Source organism: Typopeltis vanoorti, chromosome 4, assembly GCF_054136105.1.
Source record: "Typopeltis vanoorti isolate ZY-2024b chromosome 4, IOZ_Tvanoo_1.0, whole genome shotgun sequence".
NCBI classification, from domain to species: domain Eukaryota; kingdom Metazoa; phylum Arthropoda; class Arachnida; order Uropygi; family Thelyphonidae; genus Typopeltis; species Typopeltis vanoorti.
In genome coordinates this window covers 67402700-67415223 of record NC_143552.1, presented here as the reverse complement: position 1 = coordinate 67415223, position 12524 = coordinate 67402700, and positions in this window count along the sequence as shown.

Below are 12524 nucleotides of genomic sequence, written 5' to 3'. Positions count from 1 at the left end.
GACATTTGCAACACCTTCTTGTAGTGTCCTTATATGCAATGATAAGTAGAATGCGCATTAACTTATTTTTTAGAGAATTAGAGGTACAAGTATGGCGTGAAAGGTTAATATATAGATGATGTGATAAACGGTAATGTTTATCACATAACGGCCGTTGAATCACCATACGAAATGAATGAACCACTGAGCTACAGAAGGCTAGTACATGCCGATGAAAATGAAAACACGCACGACTTCTTTGTCACGTGCAAATGTAATTTAATATTGCCATTGAAAGTTGGAATCAATTCGTGACATTCGGCACATTCAAAGAAATTAAAATATTTTATTATATAAATAGATTTATATTTCTATCTTTTGAATTTTGTGAATCTCTTTTGCTTCATCAGTTGTTTTATGATTTGTCAAAACAATAGAAAAAACTATCAGAATTGTGTTCGGAAATTATCATCAAATTATTATCAGTTATCATTAATTTGTATTGATGTAGTATATCATTAATTTATCAATAATCATAAATGTTTAGCTTTACGCTTTTGATAAAAATCATAAAATATGAATAAGATTATTTTAGGATAACTCAGAAATTAAAAAAAAAATGATAGAGAGAGAGAGAGAGAGAGAGAGAGAGAGAGAGAGAGAGGGAGAGAAACTGAATTCACCATATATTTACTTTTGTAATCTCCTTTTAGCTCTCAAAAATTCATGAATATTCAGATAGTTTGTTATGGAGTCGATTTTTCAGATTGATTTAGAAATTGGTTTATAAGTATCGAAATCACATCAAAAGATTCGCTTTTTTCTTTCTTTATTATTTATTATTTTTTCATTTCCATCATGCATCCGAGATCATTGTTATGAACCACTTTTATAACTGCTCGGACCAACCACAGAAAAGGCAACTCACAGAACTTAAAGCTTGGCATACTTTGAATGTAACGGAATCCACACTTATTTCGATAGGTGTGGATTCCTTTGGTGGTCAAAGACCTCCGCGATACACGGGTTTAATAAAAGCTCTCAGAGGGTGGGAGTGCTGACTTACTTAATGAAAGGAAACTGATGTGTTTATCTTCTTTAAAAACACGGAAGATGAGTGAGGACTCATGTCTCTGGTAGGGCGTGAGGAAAGTTGTGAGTTGCTTGTCGGAAGAGATCTGAATATAGAATAAAATAGTGTGTGTGTCGTAATCATGATTTTCTCCAGGAAGAGAAAAATATGCAAACACATTTAAGACGTAAAATAACTGAGAGTCATTAATTTGAGGATCATTTGAAGATATTTGCATCTGCTCAAGTCATACACTTTTTCATCCGAATAGTTTCATATTATTATACAGAATTATCGGGAGAAATAATTTTTTTTTTAATGCCAAAGATTCATCTATATCTGCTCTTCTTTATTCTTGTTGTAGTGTGGAGGATATGGAAAGATAACCAACTAAAGAAAGAGCGTGTATTGGGAGACTACATTTAAAAGAAACATGAGCAATACCACTGGTGTACCAGCGTGATAAACATTGAGTACGTATACTGAATTACCTGAGCAGAATAGTTGGCTACAAATTTTTATTTCCTTTAAAACGAGTGCAGTTTTTTGTTCACAGCTTCGCAAAATCCTTTACAAGTGAGATTGTCAACCGTAATGAATGAGAACTGAACTCAAGCGAGTCGGCTAACTTGTGTATTTCCTGTGTTCTTTATTAATAAGCAACTTCCTCATCATCTGGAGGTGTTGGGTATTATGCACCAGTGGCTGATAATGTTGCAAGGTGGCGCTATAATCGCATTGGCAATGAAATTGGCCTTGGCTATCCCCGTAACCACTCGGACCGTTTGCCGAGATATCAACGACATCACACGACGAAGAATGAAGTGCGTTGGGAAATAAATTAGCGGTCGGAGACATTGACAAACCCAACAGGATGTCCTGACGAAACAATAGAAAACATCACTGTGTCGCTTTTACTTAGAAATGAGATGGACTTTACTAGCGTCAGCTATTTCTGTGTGTTGCTTAGTGATGGGTTTGTGATAGCATTGAGCAATGTGCGGTTAACAGGAATGCTTCTGGTACGGTGGTGGAAATTCATTGGATAAGTCAGTACGTGTGTGTGTGTGTGTGTGTGTGGTAAGGGGGGGGGGGGTATTTTCACTGTTTGGTTAGCAGCAGGGATCATTCATAGTTAATAATTACATAATGATTATGAAGAATGATAAGAATTGAACAATTTATGTACGTAAATAATCGTTCCATCATCACATCACTTCCATTCGTATTCTGTTATTGAATTTTCCCTTTGCTGTTAGGATATACAAAATCGCATGTTAAAAACTGAAACAATATAGTGAGCAGTTTCATCTAAAAGTTTTAATTACCAGCCAGTACATATGTGGTGAATGTGCCATCTGATTTGATAGCGAATTGCAGATGGGGTGGGATTTATTTATTTGTGTTCAATTGTTGGGCAAGCCGAGTTCGTCAACTGTGAATTATATATAAGAATAAAAGGAGTTAGTTTAATACTATATTAATACTCAATTTTGCACGATATATTTTTATATCAAGATTTAATACGTTTATGTTTTAAGTTAACAATACCCAAACTCGCTTATTTAAGTCTAGTCTATTTTTCCAGTTCACGTTTTTTTGCTTTTTTTTATGTTGTTGATTCTTGCTTAAGTTATTCGAAAAGATTCAAGGTATGAGGCTAGTATATTGCGTCTCTGTAAATACTCGGTGTGATTTGTTGTGCGGGAATCAAACCAGTTTACGAGAAAGAGAGAAAGAAAGAGAGGGACTTTGCCGGCTCTGTGTAAGCTTGGCTGACACCTTCACTTAAAAATTCCTTATAAGACTTCCTCGTGTCATACAGGATTTGAATGCAAGGTGTGTGTGTGTGTGTGTGTGTGTGTGTCCGACCGCGCTTTAAGTTGATTCTACTTATTTTAGTAATAGTTCATCACAGCCAGAAAACGTTATGTAATTTATAGATGCCCCCTTATCAAGCCACTTGGAAGGGCCGTCTATAACTTTGTAAAGTTGTTTTCCGGATTGTAAGAACTCCCCCCCCCCCCTTCTCTGTGCCACAAGGTACTATATGCATTGTAAATAGCTTCGAGCGAGTGCTAAGGGATTCTCGATAAGGTTATCGGTGGAAAAAAGAACAACAGAAAAAAAAAAGATAAAGGAACAATACTAAATTATGCAAATTACGGACCACACACATACACATGTGATGCAGTGGTGACGAACCCCTAAGAAAGTGCTAAATATTAAACTTGCGTCAATAAATGCAGGTGTTGTGCTAAACAGAAGTGTGAAGGGCGTTTATTTTTTGGGACGTCACGCGTTTATTACCGAGGATCAACGGATCAAGGCCGTCCTGTTTAGTGAAGCACACCATTGATTGTTGTATCCCTACACGAGACGTCTACCGCCCTCTGTTTGCAACGAGGAAGTAACACTTATCACTAAATCTTTTATGCCTTCTTTTGCATGCTTTTTTTTTAATTTTATTTTACCAAGTTTACACTTTGATATAATATCGCATAATAGACGAGCAGAAAGAGTGGCCGAATGCGAAAGTATTCCACTTCTTTACGATAGGTTGACAAGTACAGAAAACATCAGAAGTGTAAACTATGTTTGTATTATACGGTTTTGACTGTTACATGCATGAATCTCTTACAATAATTCGATGTCCGCAATGGCTATCATTAATTGAAAAGGCTAAGGTCACAAGGAGGTAAAAAACAAAAACGTGGAAGCTACGTCTGAAGTGATAAATATTCTTATCCCTTCGACCATCAATGATTTCTACTGATGATACACGATGCAATATTGTGAAGGGAAAAAGAAGTAGCCTGTTTTACGATCTCCCATTAATGTCCAGATTTGTTTTTTAGTATTTAGTCCCTCTTGTCGGAAACCTGTTGTCAAGGTAATCACTTCTAAAAGAAAAAACAGATCGACGAACTCTGGATAAATATCCTTTTAATGGGTCCCGTGACGTTATTTAACTTCTAGAATGATCCTCATTTAATGAGATATATGTTTATGTGCGATTAACAGGGTGCAAGTTCCGTGTCCTGCTGGTCATGGTAAAGATGAAGATGGCCATAGTACAGCAAGCGTAACTTCGTGCGTCATAGCCATTACTATCACCTTCACCTGGATGCATTTCTTTCGCTCAACGACGTCTAATTAAATCAACTCTCACAATAGTAGGCTTCATTTGATAGAAAAAGTTGTCTTAAAGATTTTTTGTCCTTTACAACACCAAACGCTGAAATATCTTTGATCCATGGGTCAATTGACCATTAACTGGCCTTTAATTTGCAAGTGTTATATTCTCAAATTTCTTAAAAGACAGATAATTTTAGAAATGGGAAGTTAGAGACGACGATTGGTATACTTTATTGATTAAGATAAAATTTAAATGCACTGCAAACACGTGAATGTTATGTTATGTTATTGGTGGTTTATTATTCGAAGCACTTAGGTTTAAAGGAATTAACATCGGAAAATTTCAAGGATATTTAATTTAACAAAATTATCACAGTATTTCACTTATTTCAAGGAAATGTGTCAAGAGATTTATAGCATTAGTTGAGGTAAAAAGAAATTAGAAGGTAGTTAACTGTGTTATCAGCAAGTAGAAGAAGATATTGCAGTATGAGAGAGAGAGAGAGAGAGAGAGAGAAACTGACGCTTAGTCGCTGAAGCAAATATAGGTTATCTTATATACAATTTAATTTATGATTTGGGCTAATCAGTTATCTGTGACATTCATTTCTATTACAATTAATAGGTTGTGGTCAGGATTAACCACGAGGCAACTCGGTTCCCTAGAAATTCCTGTTACCCAAACTAAACGCACGCATCTTATGATTGTATCATGTTCTTATAATTCTCTATATTACGTCGAATTTCATATAATCATCTAGTGTATCAGTGATTTCTGCTATATTGAAGGACCTCCCCAACCCCCATTTTGTGTCAAGAAATCAAACTGTGATGGATCTTACAGTGTGTTAGAAAATGTATGGTATGCATCGGAAACGAAATTAATATTTAAACATCATTATTGTGTTCTACTTCACTCAGGTGAAATAGAACTAGTGTAAGAAACTGAACGATTATTCTTAATTATTCTCTCTCTCTCTCTCTCATGTTGATTCCAGTTTTCAAATTGCCTTTCCTCCTTTTTTGTAGATACACGGAAGTTGATTCTAGTTCACGTACTTTATTCTTCTGTCTATTTCTTAAATAAAAACACATTTCTATGCACAGAGCATCCTTGCAAACTGCAATTCGTCTTGACGGCAGTAGAAAGTGCGTGTTTGAATTGACACTCGACAACAGTTCATTAATTACAGGACTCTGCAGAATGATAATTAGAATTTCTGAGTACTCACTCTGCTGAACTGTTGATCAAACACAGAGCACCATTGACAGGTAATCCATTACCATCGATGTAAAAAAACAATATTTCTCTTTCTGGGATTTAAATAGGGTCTACCCTTCTTAAATGTTCCGATTAGGAACAATAAAATTGGAATTCCTTAAGGCAGCAGACAAACTCGCGCATTTTAATTTATTTCGAAAAACTAACTAACTTCTCTCTCTCTCTCTCTCTCTCTCTTTCTCTCTCGTTTTTTTTTTCTATTCCTCACGAATTAATGAGGAAAAAAGAAAAATGCTATCCTTTGTTAAGATGCATATTAAGAATTTCAACTCCTTATATAACTGTGGCCTTTAAGACGCCAGTGTGAAAATACTTGAGTGCGGTGGGGGGAAGTGGGCAGTAATTTGTTTAATGTAGTGTTGCTGTAATTATTCGGTCTGAGACACCCGCTAATGAGACGACCACTGCAAGTATGTAGGTCGTTCAGAAAGACGAAATGAAACTAAAGTACTCAGCGCATAAAGATGGAACTGAAGGCACACTGAAACGACGCCTTCCTTAACGCCTTCTCGTAACATTTGGACAGTTCAATATCCTCGAATTTACTTGAGAAGATTTTTATTTCTTCCATAAAGCCATCGAGACAGAAGTTTGAGGTAGTTGCTGCAAGTTATTCAGAGTCCATCGACTTCCATAGTTGTAGAGGAGAAGCATGAAAATAGACACGCACGTTATTACATGCACCATATGAAATGCCATTGAACGTGGCTCCCTCTGTCTTTTTTTTGAAGGTTATAACATGATGTAATGATTATTTTAGAGTTTGCACTTTTGTTTCCGTTTCTGTCGTGCGAACCTCTAACTTCGCTTCGATAAAAACGAAATGATTGCCACGTGGTCTACCGTAGGGAGGGTGTAATGTCGTAAACCGTAAAAGAGATGATACGAGCAAGATTATTGCTATACCGAGATGTTATTTCTACGTTTAATATTGCAACAGTGTTTGCGATACAACCTTCCTGTTCGTTGGCTTTCTAGTCTTGGGAAAATACACCAGATGCAATTCGAAGTCAAAATCGTAACGATACAATAACAAAGCTATATTTAGCAAAGGAAGCATTTTATTTCATTTTTTTTTTTAAATTTCTTTTCTCTACTACTGCTAGTTTCAGTTAGTTTGAAACTGGACACGTGTAAATTGCACATTTATGCTGATTTATCATTGTAGGCTTGTGAAGCAACGTACAGTAGTTCAGTTCCTTATATACACATTATGACAGCTTTATATGATTATGTTCTAATTCGGTGTGTACTTTACAGAGGATTTGAAATAGTTTAATTATTTTTATCTCTCTCTCTCTCTCTCTGTAAAATATTTTTAGTTTTCTTTGATAGTTGAATACGGATATGACGTCATACATAATAATTCTTCTTACCTAGAAATACGATTTACCAGTGCAAATTGTTTTATTACTCTCTGAAATACAGCAATCCCTCGATTAATGCGCCCCCGGTTAGTGCGTTTTTCATTAGTGCGTCATTTTTTTTTTCGATACTCAAATTCGATTAGTGCGCCTGTAAAATTCGATTAGTGTGCCTATATACATCTTAAAAATAAATGTTACAGATTTAAAAAAATTTCGATCTTATGGCTAACTATTTTAAAAAATCACTCACCAGGATGAAATAATTTAGTTACCGATTTGAAACATTTTACAGTTATTTTTTAATGGCATACTACACTACACATGTAAGTGGAGTCCCAATGAGGCAGGTGGAGAAGTTTAAATACCTTGGGTCCACATTCACGAATGATGGAAAATGGGACGTAGAGCTAGATACTCGAATTGGCTTAGCAAGCTCAATATTGCGGGAGCTTGGCCGTTCGGTAGTATTGAAGCGGGAGTTAAGCCAGAAGGCAAAGCTGGCTGTCTTCAATACAGTCTATGTCCACATCCTCACCTATGGTCATGAGAGTTTGGTAATGACCGAAAGAATGCGGACACGAATCCAAGCGGCTGAAATGAGGTTCCTTCGAGGGATTGCGAGGCTAACAAGACTCGACAGAGTCAGAAGCTCTGCAATTCGGGAAACCCTCAATACTCAACCGCTGCTTCTCCGTGTTGAGAGACCGCAGTTACGTTGGTATAGGCACCTGGTCAGAATGCCACAAGAAAGGCTCCCTCAGCAGGCCCTCTTTGCCAAGCCAGAGGGTGGGAGGAAGGCCAAGGACTCACTGGATAGATTAAATCCAAAACCTTGGGTGGACACGCTTGGGAATCCCACCAGAATACCTGAGCTTGGTGGCAGAGGATCGTGACCAGTAGAAGTTCCTCTTGCAGCTGTTTCCCCCACAACCCAAATAGGAAAGGTGGGCCTTGAAGATGTATGTATACTACACTATTTCCATGTACACTATGTTCCAAATTTACGGCCTAAATTTATGTCATCTGCTTTAATAGCATTTTGCTGATCATATCACGTGCAATTGTTTTCCTTACTTTTTTATTTTAAATTATTTTCCTAACCTTTAATCATGAGTAAAAGAATTAGTGATCAAAAAATAGAAGTGTGAAAATGATTCGAAAAGTAATCTGATTGGAAGAAAAACTTGAAATAATAAAGAAAAATGAACAAGGTGAGTCCAGAGCAGAGATAGGACATGAACACAAAATGGTGAATCGACTGCCGAATACAAAGAGAAATGTACGGCTGCTTCAAGTTCATCATGCATGCATTCATTCGAAATCAAAGTATTATAATGATTGAATTAGAGAGACTTCTTTTTACATGGATCGAAGATTGTAACCAAAAAACGAATCCCGCTAAACACTGGCCTTATTAAATCAAACACATTAAACCTCTTTGCAACCTTGAAAGAAAGAGCTATCAATGATGGAAAAGAAAAAGAATTCCACGCTAGTGTTGGGTGATTTCAGCGTTTCAAAAAGAGAAATAGCCTACATAATGTCCTAATCACAGGCGAAGCTGCAAGTGCAGATAAGAAGATATCCAGAGATTTTGAAGAAAATTGTGTAACAAAGGGACTATCGTGATCAACAAATATTTAATGTCAATGAAACCAGCCTTTTTTTTGGAAGCGAATGCCTTCCAAGACTTTTCTAGCCAAATCAGAGAAATCTTAGCCTGGTTATAAAGTCGCAAAGTCGAATGAAATTACTGCTAGCAATAAGCGAGCCGTTAGGAAGCACATTCTTCCACATTGTGCAAATGCTTTTAGAGGCTTTTCAAATGAATCTAAGTTAATTAAATCTCATTCTGAGAAGTCGAGTGATTTCAACCTGCTAAATTTAGATGCACAGCGGGAAGATCCTGAAGAATATGAAGAAAATTTAACCACTGACAAGCCCAAAGAGGTTTCGCAGAAACAATTTGAAAATAGTTTTCTTACAATCGAAGTTTTTAAGCATCAATGCTTAGAGACCGACCCTGGTGAAGAGAGAATCAGTAAAATTTGCAGAAGAGGCAATAGGGCCATACTGTCAGTTGTATGAAAAAAGAAACAGAATGCCCGCCAAACTACGTTAGCTTAATTCTCTGTTAAGAAGCAGAATAATAAATTTATATTCTGAATATGTTTTATTGTCTTTCAGCTTCATGGTTTTCCTTTAACTAGGCCCTGAGACATACCCTAATTCTTTTATAAAAAAAACTTAAGGGTTAAAAAAAAATCTGAGGAACGAATTATACATTTTCCCACAGGTTACTATATTCGATTAGTGCGTTTTCAATTAATGCGCCTGTTTTAAAGAACGCATTAGGCGCATTAATCGAGGGATTGCTGTAATAATGTAACTTATAATCCATAATTATTATTATATTATTATTAAGGGACAACAAAATGAGCTCTGGGAAGAACCGTCTCAATTATTAGCGCGCTATGCTTGTCCGAAGGGTATAGTTACTTTATGTTTTCTTGTCCGAATTTTTATTATTCTTCTATACTGAGATACCGTGGCAAGGTTTTAAATATTTTGCCTCACCTTTTCTGCGAGAAAAATTTTTCACAACTTCTCACCCCTTTTTCTTACACATCACTAATCTATCATAGTGTAATTACTATGAAAATATCCATTTAATAATAGGCAGACTTGTTTCTTGACGAACGTGAGATGTGTGTAGTCGAAATCGTGCTTCGTTACGCAAACTTGTAATGGGCACTCATTTATTTCGAGATAGCGTCTGTCTGAATAAACCCAGGACTGGACTGCCTTCATGTTCAACCAAAGACTCTTTTCATTTTTTTTTTAAATTTCCATATCTGGTTTCTTTCTGATGTGTGGCCAATATTTCAGAAGGTTTCTTGTGCAATGAGGGAGAAACCTTTTATTTTTGCACCCAAAGTGAAAGTGACTGATGGTCTTGACATTGAAAGCAACAACAAGAACAAAAAAAAAAAAATTAATGAATCCTAATTGCTTGCTTAATTCAAGGTCATCACTGACAAGAGAACAACGTTGCCTGAATGTGTGCTTGTGTACAGATAGTAGAATACTTTTCTTGTGTGTGTCCTGGCGCATTTATTGAAAACTAAGTTGCTCTTTATAACATTTTAATTCCTTCGTTTTTCTTTCCTAGTCAACTTTACCACTTGCTTATCGAAGTAGCAACACAGTGGCTCCTTTCCCCTCATCTTCCTGGCCTCATTATTTAGTTATAATAATGTAATAATGAAAAATAATGATATGAATGACATAAAGACCAAAGCATAAAATATGTTTTCAATCCATGATGATGATCGTGATAATAATAAATGATGAAGAGGAGGACACGTACTTTCAACAGAATCACACCCGCCATATTTGGTTAGGTTTTAGTAGGGGCTTCAGAAAATTCAGTAAATAAATCCAAACGTTACAAACTCTAGTACGTTGATCCTGTAAAAAACATCTTAACCATATTTATTGCTTCTGTAAGAGCCTCCGTAGCTCAGTCAGTATAGACCAGGGGTCGCCAAAGTTATTTGCCCGTCGACCCCTTCAAGAGTTTTTTGACTTGTTATCGACCCCCTCTATTTTACTATTACGTAATTATAATAGGACAAGCAAAAAAAAGACGCTTAAAACCGAATTAAATATTACCCATACAATAATGTCTTATATTTTTCTGTCGACCCCCAATCAACCCCTGAGCCCGAATCGAGCCCTAACAATGTCATATCGACCCCAGGGGGTCGATATCGATCTCTTTCGCGACCACTGGTATAGACGAAGCCGTTTGGTCGGAAGGACCTGGGTTCGATTCCTGTCTATGAGGTAAGGAATATTTATCTATCTTTCGAAGAAAGGTGAGCTAGCCGGTCTCATACGGAGGTGTTTTTTTTTTTTTTTAACCTGGAAATTCAGTTTTTCGTCCCCCAGAACAGGCAAACCTGCCTCGTGAACACACAGAACACACATGGATACGTCCCAGTCATATGCCGGTCCCGAGCCCGGATAAAATTGGGGTACGGGGAAAGCAATGGTGAACTACCCTGTAAAAATCTCACCAGGAATACTTTGTGGGCAATGCCTACAAAGTCACCTACGGTCGGAAACGTCTGAAAGGAAAACCAGGTATTGCTCAGTCAGTAATAACGATGCCCTTTGTTAAAAAAAAAAAAAAAAAAAAAAAAAAAACAGGGTTCAAATCCCGTTAGGGATAAGAATCTTTATCAAGGATTTTTGGAATGAAAGTACATTAATCGGTCTCTTACGAAAATAGACAGGGTTCTTCCTCCTTAAAACTTATACTTTTCATTCAGTGACGGACGGACAGACAAACTGGCCAGAGAATATAAATATCCTTTGAAAAAGAAAGCAAACTATGTAGACAGGATTAACTGTTTTGTTATTGAATTAATTAGGTTTCTATGAAGTCAAGTTAATTAGCTTTGACAGAATATTTAATACATCAAGGTCCCGATGAGATGAGATTGATCAAATTTATCAGTTTATATTTATTTACTTTTTGGAATTACTACCACTCATACACATATTATTTACCCATATTTACTCCGAGTAGTCCGCGCGATTAGCCTAGTGGCTTTGCGCTTCGCAACCATATGCCTGGCGGAGGAGTGTCCTACGTTCGATTCCCGTGAACGACGTCAGGAGTTTAAGGATCTGTCATAGCCAAGTTAACTGGTCTTGGGCATGGACAGCAGGGTTTTTTCGCCAGTTTATCTGGGGTTTTTCATCCCGCAAACCGGTCTGAGAACTCAGGGATTCAGGTCAGGAATACTAACCCAGCAATAGCCCTGATTCGTCAGTCTATGCCGGTGCCCGGATAATTTTTTTTTGGGGGGGGGAATAGATCGTACCGTGAAAAGGGGGAACGCAGTATCATCACACGAAATTTATTTATTTTTATTTACTACGAGTACATTTTAAATTGAGACACGTTTATCCTTAATTATTTCAGTTTGGAGTGCAGTGCACTTATTATGGCTTAGAATCGGTCCTGATCCAGTACCAGAGATGACCATCGAGTAACGAAGGACGGAATCCACACTAATGTCATTAAATTTACAATGATATCATTTGCATAAGTATTATAGTTTTCTATGGAGAAGCCTGATCGATTCTCCTCTAGTTTATTTGTTTGTTTTTTTTCCTGCTCAAGACCATTCGCATTAAAACAGCAAAGTAAGCTACAAGATGTTACAAAACTAGACTGCGGCTCATATGGTGCCAACAAAAAAAAAAAAAAAAGTGGGCCACACGCAGTGTGGTTGTCAACATCAGTTTAGATCCCCATTAATATGTTAACATAAAGCTTCATTCTATAATTACACGTATTCCGAAAGAAAAGAAAAAACCCGTGTACATTTATTCACTTATGGCAGTTGTAGGTGTGAAGGAGTTATTTTTGTTTGCTATCATTAACATTACAACCAACCAACCGTCTTAAGACAATAAATTTCTCCTTCTAACAAGAGCACGTTAAAAGTAAATGTGTTCTTGGCAATTTAGACTATTAACGCCTCTCTCTCTATTAGCAATTAAAAGCAGCCTTGAAGAAGAAGAAGAAGAAGAAGAAGAAGAAGAAGAAGAAAGAGAGAGAGAGAGAGAGAGAGAGAGACAACTCTTTATTCGGTATGATCAGCGAATG